The sequence below is a fragment of the Pinus tabuliformis genome, chromosome 7 (genome assembly GCF_031772625.1).
Source record: "Pinus tabuliformis cultivar Carrire ecotype Pingquan chromosome 7, CPIR1, whole genome shotgun sequence".
Lineage (NCBI taxonomy): Eukaryota > Viridiplantae > Streptophyta > Pinopsida > Pinales > Pinaceae > Pinus > Pinus tabuliformis.
The window spans coordinates 360186996-360201433 of NC_142293.1; the positions used below are offsets into that span (position 1 = coordinate 360186996).

General features: G+C 35.5%; 1 long non-coding RNA gene across 1 annotated transcript; it reads left to right on the plus strand.

The window, feature by feature from the left end:
- The first annotated feature begins 6261 nt into the window (after nt 1-6261).
- LOC149247439 (uncharacterized) lies at nt 6262-10040 on the plus strand. Its single transcript, XR_016266628.1, has 3 exons — nt 6262-6389; nt 6528-6608; nt 9711-10040. It is a non-coding gene; the product is annotated as an uncharacterized LOC149247439 (long non-coding RNA).
- The last annotated feature ends 4398 nt before the right edge of the window (nt 10041-14438 follow it).

Below are 14438 nucleotides of genomic sequence, written 5' to 3' on the forward strand. Positions count from 1 at the left end.
GTAAACATAAAAATTATAGTAACAATAAGTAAAGTTAACAAAAACTAAAATAAAATAAGAAAGAGTTATGTTAGACTTGAAGCTTTTGTGGCAATTTTTTGGAGTAGTATGATCCAGATTATCCACAGTATTATGTTCATTATGTCAACGTTTTGAACCCCAAAGGGGGTCCATCATTAGAACCAAAATGATAGATCATGAATGATGGATTGAGAGAAGAATCTTCCAACCAGAATATATATAAACCTAGAGAATGATAAATTTTAGTAGAAGCCGATCAATTCAAAGACTAACCTACATATATGAATTATTCAATTTTTAATTATTTCAGTTTTAATTATTCTATAAAAATAAGTAAAGTTATCAAAAAATAAAAATAGCGTTCAACTCTGAAATCACTAAAAAAATAGTAAAAATAAGTAAAATTATCAAAAATAAAAATAGTGTTCAACTCTGAAATCACTATAAAAATAGTAAAAATAAGTAAAGTTATCAAAAAATAAAAATAAATAAATTAAGAAATAAATAAATTAAGAGAAAATTTCATTTAAGTAAAACTTAAAATAAAAAACTAAAAGTTGCAAGTTAACACATGGAATGTGTGCATGAGGTTCCATTTCCAATCTTTGGTCTATTTAATAGACGATGAGGAAGATGAGAGATCATTCCATCATACATTCTCTTGGGAGAAAATTGTTGTGAGACAAAGGATTCCATAGCAATAGTATGTTGATTGAGGGCTCGGGGGTGGCCAGTTGTAGAAAGATTTTGTACAACGGAGCCTATGGTTGGGTGGAGAGTCGTCCCCAAAACTTTGTTGCAGTTAGCATGATTCAAATAACGTTCAACTCTGAAATCACAAGTAAGGAATATCATCGCCACAGGTAAGTTGTCTATGCTCATATTTCTGAAATTCTATGTTAAAAAACTGATTAATTGTGCGTTGATTATAAATCGCATAATTGATGTAATTATTTGTATATTTTAAAACTGGGGTTGTTACAATCATATCATATATGATTCCACTTATTGTGCATCATCTCGGATTCATCTGCTATTATCTAATAAAGAGACTAGAAAGAAGTGAACAATCTACAATACTAATACATATAATGAATAACTTACTAATGGATGATATTCATTCTCACCTTCAACGTGTCCATAGTCTCTACAATGTTTTTTAGTTGTTGTTATTAGAAGTCTCCTTATCTTCAAGCCCTTGCATCTTTTACAAGGGAAATAACATTTTTGATCCTTTGAAGCCCTCGATGTTGATCCCACGTCTCCTTGGCCTCCTTGAGGAATGTTATGTGACATTTTTCCTCACCAAACTTTCAATGATGATTTTCTTCAAAAATTAACCTCAAAATAGACCTACAACCTTTTAAAACCATTGCAAGTATAACAACTATGTCAAAGTTATATGATATCCAAGCCTCTACACACACACACACACACACACATATAATTTTCGTCAGATTTCTGACATAAAGTGGTCCGATATTCGACGTTGTCCAACGAAAAAAATCTAGTAATAACAGAATTCACTGTTATTCGACGATAACCTCATATTCTCCAGATATGCAACATCATAAAATTAACATCAGATATTCGATGGTAAAGGAAATTACGTCGGATATCCAAAAACCGTCGGGATTTAAAATAAAAATAAAAATAATATTAATATTAATAATAATAAATGCTTTTAACTTCTGACGGTTTTTCCGATTTTATCCATACTGTCTGAATCCTCCATTGAATTTTCCACCCATGTCTATTAGTGATGCAAGGGATACGAGAATGAGAGAGGTAGGGGAAGTGATGGATAGAGAGAGGAAGGGAGAGATAGAGAAGGATATAGGTAGGGACATAGATATTGAGAGAGAGAGGTGGGGGAGGGGGGGGGTGGGGGGTAGAAATAGAGTTGGAATGGAGTGAGGGAGACATAAAGAAGGATAAAAGGATGGAGATAGAGAGAGAGATGGGGGGGTTATTGTGAGCACAAAATGAGTGAAGGAGGGAGTGATAAAGAAATAGAGGAAGGGGGAGAGAGAGAGAGAGATCACCTCCTGGCGTCACCCACAATTTCTGCAAAAAGAGATGATTTTAAATCAGCGATATCTCCCTCATCCGGACTCCGATTCGACTGATTTTTTTTTTGAAATCATGTGTTTTTTCACAAAGATTCTAGATCTACAATTAGATCTTGCAGATCTTGCACCAGGAATTCTAAATATGCGCCGTAAAACTCGCTGCCCTGAAAATTGTCTTCAACCCCACTGATTTTTAGATCAGCGATATCTCCTTCATCCGGACTCCGATTCAACTGATTTTTTTTTTTGAATTTGGGTATTTTTTCACAAGGAATACAAAACTGCAATTAGATTCTGCAGATCTGGCACCAAAACGTACATGTCTGATCTGCAAATTCTCCACCCAAAAAATCCCTGCAAAAATAAAAAAAAATTCCACGGTTTGCCCAAGAAAGTGCTCTGATACCAATTGTTGTAGCTCTAACCCAGAATATTATAGATCTGATATAAAAGTATAAGATAATGCAAATAAACCCAGAAATAATATGAAATGATACTTTATTGATCAAAACCCTTAAGGTAGGGCAACACCATACATTCACTCCTTAAGGAAGGAGAACACTCCACAAGCCATATGCCTGTTCATACAAAATACTTCTCTTCATCTTCATCTCTCTCCATGTGGAGTCTCTAGCCTCTATATAGGCCTCATACATACAATACCATGGGTCATTACCATGGTTCCCTCATACCATCGACTAATACCATGGGCCCATTACATTATTATTAACTACTTGTGGTCCCTTACATGACATGGGTTAACTACCTTATTTATTACTATGGCCCATCCCATTATTACATTATTACCTTGGGTACCTCCCTTGGTACCCCATGTTATCCCCCCCTAGGTATATAACAGATTCTATGAAGGGGGGGAGAGAGATATATTTTGAGTGAGTAAGAGTGGGAGGGGAAGATCAAAAGAGAGAGATGGAAAGAGTGGAGGGGGAAGAGAGAGGAAGAGTGCAATATAGAGAGATGATGTAGAGGATAAGAGAATGAGAGAGGGTGATGAGGTGAGGAGGGAGAGTAAGTGGGGGGGGATAAAGAGAAGGATAAAGGGATGGAGATAGAGACAAGGCTAGAGGGTAGAGAGAGAGAGTTAGTGGGGGGGTGTTGTGAAGAACTAATTGAGTGAGGGAGGGATAGAGAAATAAAGGATGAGGGAGAAAGGAGAGAGAGAGAGAGAGAGAGGGATGGAAGGGGGTTGTTTTGAATAAAGGAGAGAGAGAGGGGTGGTGAGACAAATAGACAAAGAGAGACAATATCTTTGTGGTTTTCTTAGTGAGTTTTCCCAAAGCTTTATAAAATCTAAAGGAAATGAGGTTGGACACTCTACTAACCTTCGAGGGCATGAATTCTCAAAATTATAGCTCTCCTAAAGGGAAATTACCTTCAATCATTGGTGTGCTAAAAGTCCTAGGTAGATCAATATCCATCGGGTTGGCGCATTGAGCTTCCTCTTGAGCTTTCTTTTTTTCTTCCTCTTTCCTTTCCTTCTTTTCTTCTTCTTGTTTGAGCTTTGCTTCTTTCTCTTATTTTTTCTTTGTCTCTTATTCTTCTTGGAATCTCTTTAATTTTTGTTCCTTATTCATCTTCCTTGCTTCTATTGTTTTCTAATGTTGGAGTGCTAGAATTTCCTTCTAAAACTTTTCTTTTTCTTCCTCTTCTAATATTTCTTTTTCTATTACTAGTACCTTTACTTCTTTTAATTTATGGTTATTCTTTGAACCACATCACATTATTAAAATTATTTCATCAAAATTAGTGTCACTTTTATGTACTTTTTCTCTTTTCCAAGCCTTGACTCATAGGGCCATCTATATTTGAAGGATTGACATGTTATTGTTGACACATCTCTAAAATTGTAGGATATTATGAAAAATAATAGTGGTGGCCATGGAAATTTCTTATCCTTGGCTTGAATAGCTCTAATTATATTAACTAGGATCTGGTATACCACTTTTGTAAGGCTAACTTATCCGGAATGAATTTTGGAAACAAATGTGGAGGCTTTGTTGCACGATATACTATGATGTGTGTTCCCTTTGCTAATATGAACCAAATCCTAATTTTTTCAATAATATTTAGCCAATATGATCACTTTACGGTTATAAAAGCCACGTTCCATTGATTTTATTTGAAATCTAGTAAAACTCAAACTTAAGACCTTCATATTTGGATTAAATTTGAATGATCAAGGGAAATCATATCAGACACCATGATATCATATTTTTAGAGCCTGCCATCTGGTAATGGCCAGGGATTATAGTAATCGAAAACGATGTAGTTAACATTAGTTCAGTTGTTTGCTCACGCCTGTTTATCGAGTATAAACAAATTTTTTTAGTCCATAGTGATTTACGGTCTTATTTGGCCTCTTCCCGAGGCAAGGCACTGAAAGAATTTATTATCTTGCATTTGTTTGGTTCTTTCTCATTCATTTTTCGGAGGTGTTGATTAATGCTAACATTAATCTAGCAGTATGAAATGCTAGCTCTCGGATATGGTTTATGTGGGACTGATGGGCTTTCTTTGAAGTTGCAACAACAATGTCTCTGAAATTGCCACCTTGCCACCTGTTGCAATGTGTCTACGGAACAGATGTTCTGCATGCTGTTGTGGTGTCTACGGAACAGATGTTGTTGTGCTATCATCTCTGTCGATAAGCATAAAGCCAAAGAATCAGAAGGTTGGATATGCAAAAAAAAGGGGAGAACCGAAGGGTAGGGAGGAGACATGAGATTGTTGGTTGAATACCAGGAATAAAAACAGATACATGAGATTGTTGTGAGATTGCTGGTTGAATATGAGGAATAAAAACAGAGACAAAAGATTGCTAGTTGAATACTCGGAACCATGATGTCTTCTTTAGCAATTCAGCAACCCCAGACACTAGACTGTTGGAGGAAAAAGAATCCCCTGCATGGCCTACAAAAAATATACATTAAATTTAGCAGCCAGAGACATATTTTAGGTAGAAACAGAAAATGGAAAATGCATGTCTACTTGGAAACCTATCTACAAAAAGAAGAAGGCAAGTAGAAGGAGGCTGCATCAATGAAACCACAACGTTCCATCCACCGTCTATTGACACTCCAATTTTCCGAAATAGTGTCTTTGCACTCGACCGGGTCTTGCCATTTCTCTACATGAAATTTCAACCTCTTTCTCAGCTCAACAGCTAGTTTTGTTGTAAGATCCCGACTTTGTTGAAGCTCCATATTTTGCTCATATTTTTCTCTCTTGACTCTGAGATATCATTAAAAAAGCATGAATATTCAGGACACATAAAGGTTTTTCAAACACATACTACATGCACAAAAATAATTTTAATTTTACCTTGCAAACTTGCATTTGTAGAAATTGCATCCTAAAACTGGCTATAGATTTAATGAGAACAAACAAAAATATCCGCTTGCATCCTTTTCCCTTCCACTACTACCAATATCGACTTATCAGACGGGTCAGGAGGCAGCAAGTGGCATCAGCCGACTGAGGAGGAGCGGGAGCGAGGGAAACGCAGTGCACCTGGAACTTTTCTGACTAGGCATAGAACGACTCTTTGCACATCCCTATGCATTATCAGAGGCAGACTGCGAGCGGATCAAATTCACCCAACGATAGAGAAATTTCCAAGCATGGAGTGAGGGAGACACGGTGCACTTGGAACTTTTCCGCTTGGGCGTAGAACGACGCTTTGCACATCCCTACACATTATCAAAGGTAGACTATGAGTGGATCAAATCCACCCAACAACAGAGAAATTTCTAAGCATTGAAGCAGAGCGATAGTCCACCTTCCCTGAGAGCATCCTTCTGCAATTTTCACGTTTTCTGATGATAGTGGGGGTTTTGTAACTGTATGCAAGCATATCTTGAATCACGCTATATCCATGCTATATCGCCATTTTAACCCTTCTCGGGTTTCAATCTGCCTACTCACAGATGTTAGCCTGATGCAACCTTAGGTGGCCTGCTTTAGATCTTGCATCCTATGTTAAGGAGACAGAGGTGTAAGCTTGCATGTTATGCTATGGAGAGAGAGGAGAGAGAGTTGTTAGGCACATGGCCCTCATGTAGGGCCCACAAGGTGGATAAATGTTATGATTTTCATAATTGTTCTTATTGAAATCGATTGATTTTCTTATCTTTATTTTAAATTTGAAATTTCAGGGTGCAATGTCATTTCTCAGTTGATCAAGTTTAAAATCTGCGAGGGATTTCATCATACGCCACAGTTTCCTCTCTAATGTGTCTTGCATCACTTCTATTTTTGCTTATTTTTTCGTTTGAGGTAAAAGCAAGGTACCCTTTAATATTTTAATTATGTGCAGCTTGTGGGATTCGAAACCTTGACATTTTTTTGCATCTGATTAGGTATTTTTGCGAAACTAATTGATTTGTGTTTACCCGTTTCGATCCAACTATCCAGTGCAAATGGTAGAGCAGTTGACCGAGCATCAGATCGCAGAGTTTAAGGAGTCTTTTAGTCCGTTTGACAAAGATGGCAATGGTAAGTAAGATTTCTCTGCATTCATGCATACCAATATTTAAGACTTGAATTCTTTGGTTAAAGAAAGTGCCTTTTTCGTTATATTTCTCTTTGTGGATTTATTTCGTCCTCAGGTTTGCATATTCTGTAATAGGTTAAAAGATTTCCCCTTCCTTTAAGATGTATTTTTTCCTATATTTTGTTTAGAGTTAGGGCTTGTTTCCCTGAGAAGATATGCCCTTGCTATGCAATATGCCTTTGTGATTTTAAAGAATAGGCTGCTGAGGTTTTTATTTTCTTTAGGTAAGATTTGTTTTATGCTTTGCTATTCTGTATTCATTTTGATGTAAAATAACTTGTTATTAACCCCTTGGAGTACTCCAGTGAGCGTCGGTTTTCCTTTTTACGCCATCATGTGCATCGACGCAAATCTGTGATTGGATCCATACTCTGTCAAGTGAAATGATCAAGTAGAGGCTCCATAGGGATATTTATCTGTGTTGTACATAACTACTATGAAGTTTAATGAGTTTATTCATGTTTGGTTGGTTCTCTAGTTTTCTTTCAGTGATGAGTATACCTATGGTAAATGCCCATACATTTTAAGGACCCACTCCAAGTTTGAGTGTCACTGCTAGATACTTGGTCACTAATAGTATTGGAAACTTCCCGCAAGGACCAGGAAATGTAGTTCTTCAACCATTTCTTCCGCATGGTTATGGTGAATACAACTCTTTGTCACTTCCTAAAGGACGAGTACACGGTGGAGGTCTCATGGCAATGTTGTCCAAGGGTTTAAGAATTGCAGATTCTGGACAATCAAGTCAGGGTTATGAGCAACACAGAATATCTGGTCATTCTTCCTGGATTTATATGGTGGTTCATATGCTGCCCTTACACCACCAATGTGCTTCAAAGGATATGACTGTGATGGTATTTAGTCTAAATGCTAAAGGGAATTCATCTCGTAGGTTTCTATCTATTTCTATCATCTGTTGGAAGTTGGTTTCTATTATTTGTAGAAGTTACTGTCTTTCTGTGAGCGACTTTAATCCTTTGGTTGCCGAGAGGTGGTTTTGGGTTGTTAGTGAAAGCATGGGTGCCTAATAAGCATGGAGTAATGCTTCATCCTGGAGCTTCACCAGCTCCAAATTTGTATAAATTAGCATAGGCTCATCAAAACCCGGGTCTGGCATGCACCTTTGAGGCTATGAAGCTCATAAGTTGAGGCCTATGGATATATCCTCAAGGTTCACAACCTCGAAGGTGAATATCAGACATGGGTTTGGGTTGGATTGTGCAAATTCAATGCACCCAATGCACTTTTACAAAGACAAACATGAAGAGTTGATGCATCACACCTTGATCCCCACCCAAGCTGTAGCATGCTCTTCACTTCTCTTAGTGCATTAATTTTCCTTATTAGCTGATCGGTACATAGATTGCCTTTGTGTTGTACATAATTTGATGTTCTAATTTATATCTGCATGCCTAAAAAGCACAAAAGGTCATTCTGGCCTTGTAAGTTTTTGAATTCACTTTCACGGTTGGATAGTACTATGAACACATGGTATTGTCTTTTAGATTGTATAGCAATCTTTGTCTACTGAAAATTTTAATCGGAGTCAGCTTGAGTAGGCCTGTCTGCTCCAAAAATTGGGAGTTATGTCACTAGAAACAGGACACAGGAAACAGAACAGTAAACGTGACTCGCAGGGTTTCGGGTATAAGAAATGGCGCTTTGTAGAACCTAGGGTCCTTAGGTTGTAGTCATTACTCCTTGGTCATATACTAATCAAGACTCTTTATAAGTCTGTGAGCAATCCTGAATTAATTCTGCTCTCAGAGCTAGCTAGCTGAGTCAATACTCCTAATTAAAATCTGTCAGATTCATTTTTGTTCAATAAGTTTGTTGAGTTTGATTGAGTTTACGTTCCCTGTATTTTTATTAAGCTGTGATATTGCGGAGTTTTGCTGAGTCTCCACTTTTGGTTTACCAAGTCATTGTCGAGTCTAGGTCATGTGACTTTGCCCCAGGCACACAAAATTAGAAAAAAACAAACATGTACCAATACAAAAATTAGGATATCTGCCAATGAGCGTTTGGTTCAATGCTGGGGGTAGTGGCATTTCAAGCTGCTCACTAGGGTTTCTATCCCCTTGAGGTATGTGCACACTGCATAGCATCACCCTTTGTGGGTCAGTTAGTCTGTCAAAGCAAGACCGTCTGTGATTTTTTTCATAATGTGAAATTGTGAATGTGCATTAGATTTAGACACAACAATCAAGATTCAAATTTCAGGGCCTGAACTCCAAAATGATATATTATATTATATATAATGTAAAGTTTCAAATGACAAAATTGACTAGTCCATGTTGATTGTAAATTTATCATACCCAAATGGGCTAGAGTCTTCTGCCTAAGAGGCAATAATTTAATAATCGAAATCAGTATCCAAGTCCTTGTCTTCTACCTCATTTGATGTACTAGGCACGTAGTCACTGAGCCAGAGACACTAGTTTACATTCATCTGAATTGTTTCAATTCATTACACAACTATGTATGTATGATATATACAATACATATAGACATTAAATCAACCTTTTCCAAGTTTTCTTCAGTAAAAGAGGCATAATATACCAATCCATCGCTTGCAAAGATTAGATACAAAATATCAAAGATGGTTTCTCATATTTGTCAGTTAGCAGGTGGGTTATTATTTAATGTGATCTGTCGATAACATTTTCCTCTCACTGGTTCTTCCATAATTTACAAAGTCAAGTTGTATATGCAAAATCTGTGCCCTTTCCAATTATTGCTTCAAATCTAGATTATGTATCTTGATTTACAGTTTACACATTTATATTTATCTCAAAGATCTAAGTTTGATATTGGTGTTTTATGGATATCTCTCAAAATTACAAAGTGATGATTACTTTGAAAGGTTAACTATTTAGAACTCCAGCATTCTTTTTCTTGAACTTGTTTTTACATTTTGGGGCAAAAAATGTTATCTGATAGATGGATCTGCAAGCATAGAATTGACTGCATAGAACCTACCTGTGAATAAGATATGGACTTGGCATGATGATCATAGCACCTTGTCTGAAACATATTAACAGGCTGATTCAAGTGACATGGATGCATTCATTGATTGCGCATAGCAGCAGCAAAGGCCCAAGGGTATATTTCCAATTTGATTGAATCTTAACTTTCAGTATAATCCAGTCCTGTAGCAATTGATATAATCTGATCGGCCAAGCTAGAGCCTAAATAAAGGATTTGGACATTGATAATTTGGGCTTAGATGTTCATTATGCTTTGGTTTTATATTGAGGCCTCTGTCATGCAGTTTCAAGCATTATAGCCTAGCATACTTTTAGATATGCCCATTGCCACAGAAAAGGATTTATCTGTATCTCCCTCTAAGCAATAGTTAGTTCACATCAGCAGACTTTGGAGGAAACTTCCAGCACAGGGGGTTACCAGTTGAATACCAATGTCACACAAGACTATAATCAGATTGATTTCTCCAGCAGCTAGGGTGCTTCTGTGCAGTCCTAGAAGGCATTCATACCAGCAGTAGAACAACGTTTCCAAGAAGATTTTACAGGTGAACGAGGATGCATCAGTTTTGATATGTCATCAAGCTTCTCAGCGTTTGACCAGCCCTGTATGTTCACCATCTTTGCACCATCGTTTGGCTTAAATGGGCAGTATCAATGTTTCTGTTAATCTTTTGTTACAAGTTGAATTTAATCCATCCATGTTTGGTTGTTGGAATAACCAAGCATTTACAGAAGGTAGTAATTTCACAGTGGTTTACATTTGAAATGGAATATACAACGAGTGAGCACAGGCTAGTAGAAGATGGAATTCTTATGCATAGGGACAGATTTTAATCTTCTTATGCATAGGGATAGATTTTATGTGCCAAACTCTGAAAGCTTGAAGAAGTTTATATTGAAGGCCACCTGATTTGTACATCTGTTGACACTTGGTATATTGACACTATGTTTGTTGGTTGTATATTTCTATAAGATTTTATAGAAAGTTTACGTAGTTTTCTATTTATGAGGACAAATGGTTAGTGACATGTCTACTAGGTGAATTCTAGCTTCTCCCAGAGGAGTTTTCGATGCAAAATTCGTATGATACGAATGAAAGATTCATAAAATATTCGCTCGTCCGTCCAGTGCCCAAATTTTATTATGGTCTATTCATTATGTTTCAAGAGAACTACCACCTCACTCACTATTCATACGGTGAGGGTGCGTTGGCACATCTGACTGTCAAGGCCGCTATCGATTTGGAATTCTACCCCACTCAATGCAGGGACTTGCTACCTCGCAACTTCCCTTGTTTTATATAGTAAACACTTGAGATTTTTCATTGAAATGTTCGTCAATTATTGTTAAAAAATCTATCTATCAGGATATTAGCCATACTACATTTTTGTTTAAATATTTAGTTATAATAAAACCCCAATATGTTGGTATGCCAATATTGCAGTTAAGTAATCTGAAAATTCATGCTATGTAATGGTTGAGGCTTAAGCATATCGATATATCGCGATATCAATATATTGATGATAATGATCATTTGGAAACACTGAGCGTCAAGTACCAATATACTGAGATATTCGTTTCCGCAAGTTTGTCAATATTTTTGGGTTTATACTGGAAGTTTATTCAAAATTCAAATAAAATACAAAAAGTGGCTAAAGAAAGTTTAACGTTATTTTACACTAAAACCATTAATTTTAACTAAATACAAATTAGTGTTAACCATGTTTATTAATCACAATTTAATTGATTAATCCTTTGATTAGGTCATGCTAATGTTATTGGTATATTGACATATCATGTTTTTCATGAGCATAGCTATTGTAAAATTCACCAATATGATGATATGTTGATATATGCATATCAATGATTTTATGTATTTGAGGATCTGACACTGACATGTGATGACATGGCAGCGATAAGTGATGACATGGCACTAATAAGTGGAAGACACATGCTAGGTTAAAAAGTACAAAAATGAGTGCCATGTGTTGGGTGACAAGTTAGCATATGCCAAGTGCCTGATCCTTGTCATTTGATGAGTGATGAACATTTCCCATCAAATGAAGTGGCACTGTGACATGGCATATTGATAAATATTCCATATCATAATACTGGTATTTTGGCCATATTGAGATATCAAGATCTATATGAAATGAAAAGTTTTAGCGATATGTCGATATCGGTTAGTTACCATATACAACCTCGTCATCTATCATGTAAATATCCATTATACCGAGACATTGGAATATCAACATTTCCTGGAAACATATGTTAATACGATAATTTGTTGATGTTTCGATATATCGATATCCATTTTTGTTGTAGAAAAAATGTTAGTTAATGGATTGTTATATTGGGATATCGGTGAATCCAGTTTTTTCTTATAATGAACATAAATAATAAACCAAGTACCAAGGTGTCGATATAAATTAAATTTGATGGTTTGTATTAAAAAATAATGCGGAAAAGCCATCAGTTGTGAATCTAAACCAACAAATAAAAGAAATATGCAAGGTCTAAGTTTTGCAAAGTGATAAGCATTTTAAAATCTTGAATCTAAACCAACAAATAAAAGAAATATGCAAGGTCTAAGTTTTGCAAAGTGATAAGCATTTTAAAAATCTTCGTTTTTCCTTTGTTTAGAATGAAGGAATAAAAGGTGGATTATTGAAAATTTTTGAATTTTTTATTTTTTATTTTTATTTATTTTTTTATCTACAATGTTTTTATGATTACAAAGTAAATTATGATACTATCTAAACAAATATTTAAAATCATTTGATAAAACATTATTCCACAAAATTGAAAAGGTCCCCTTTATTTTATTAGATATATACAATAATGGGAAGTTGTTGTTTCTACAAGTCACAACAGAACCAAAATCAATAATAAATCACTTCAAAACTTAAAAAGAATGAAGAGATTGAAAAAGAAAATACTATAGAACTACCTCTTCAAACTAAAAATCATAAGATCAAGTGACATGAAAAAGATAGAAAATTCAAAGTTTCATGGGAACCCTCCTTATGTTCTCCAAAAATTAAGGGAATTTGTTGAGGGCTCAATAATATGTTGAAAAAGTGGTTGTGTTGCATTAGAAAGGACTTTGAGGCATGATTTGTCACATGAAGAGAAACTTTGAATGAATGTTACATGTCACATAGAAAAAAAATTGAAGCCCAATGTTTTGCATGTTGAAAAACTTCTAAGCAACAACGTATATTGCATTGGGAAAATGTTTGAATCACAATATTTCTCATCATGACAAGCTTTTAGGGAATGCATTGTGTTGCGCAAAAGAAATGTTTGTGTGATACGTCGCATTGAGGAAAACATTTGAAGGTGTGATGAAAGTAGATGCCTCATAATTGACATTAGGATTTTCTTTATCACGTGACTCGAAAGTTTGAAGGAATGTGATGTTGAAAAAATAAAAAGAGCATGCAACATGTCTTTGAAGAAAAAGTCTTTTAAGGTCACGAGAAAAGGCAAAGGCAAGGTCTTGGAAATTTTCCTCAACATAAATTTCCATATCACATGAACACTATTTTCATATGAAACGTGTAGTGTGGTAGGAAAATAATTTGTGTGTGATACAACCTATTGCAAGGAAAAGTTCTTCATGTAAAACAAGCTAAGTAGTCAAAAAGTCATAAAATGTAAGGAAAAAGATTGCATAAGTTATTGCATGTGAAAAGATTTATGAGTAGTTGAAATTCGTTGGCCTGGGGGAAAACACGAAGGTTCAAATAAGCTTCACAAGTAGTGAAAAGTAAAATTAGGGGAAAAATGTACATGTAATGAAAAAATCAAAGTGAATAAGAGGTACCTTTCACCAATTTAGCCTTTAAAGAGAGTTAAATTATAAATAGTGAAGGGGGGTCCTTGCAACACGACACAAAAAATACTCCACCATGAATTAGAGAACTCCCTCACTAAATAAACTCTATATCTAGTCCAACCTGTAACTGACATATCATACCTCGATCATGTAGATATTACCAAACTATCAAATGCCATATAAAGGAACAAGCATCCACTAAAAGGCATGGGTACCTATCTGCTACAACCACTAGACTATATGATATCCTTTAGATACATGTTCACTCAATTTCTTGATGACATTCCCTTAAATGTACATAAAACTTCTAGTTTATAGGCTTAGCATAACTCCTAGAGTCTACAACCAACATTGTCAACTCATAGCATCTAGCCAACACATGACCTACTCCTCCAAGTGTTTAACAAATCCATAACAAAGGTTTGTACACTATATTGAACAACTTATCAAAATAATCAAGAATACCTGGAAAAGGGTACGCATGTATATCTAGGTTTTACAACAATATGCCTTTTACATGTTACATACATAGATACAGGTGCATACAATTAAAATATTTCATCTCATGGAGATACTAGGTAGCTGCTTTGAAAACAATGCCTAGGTACCACTTCAATATTTTTCTCAAGTACTAACTAGGCAAGATTCAAACTCAAAAATTTCAATGACCAATACATCGGGTTTATATATAACATCATAGACTTATTATAGATACAAGGTGTGAGTCATATTTCCATATGAACACTACTTTTATTGAACACAACTCACAAACTTTACCTTGTTTTTCCATCAACATCCTATCTCCATCAATAAGACAAGAATTATCACTAGAAGCACAAAAAAGAATCTATGTTGAATCCAAAACAATATCTCTATCATTTCTATTGCAAACTCACAATTCTAACTCATAATAGAGTCTATGATCATAACTTGGCTTGGGC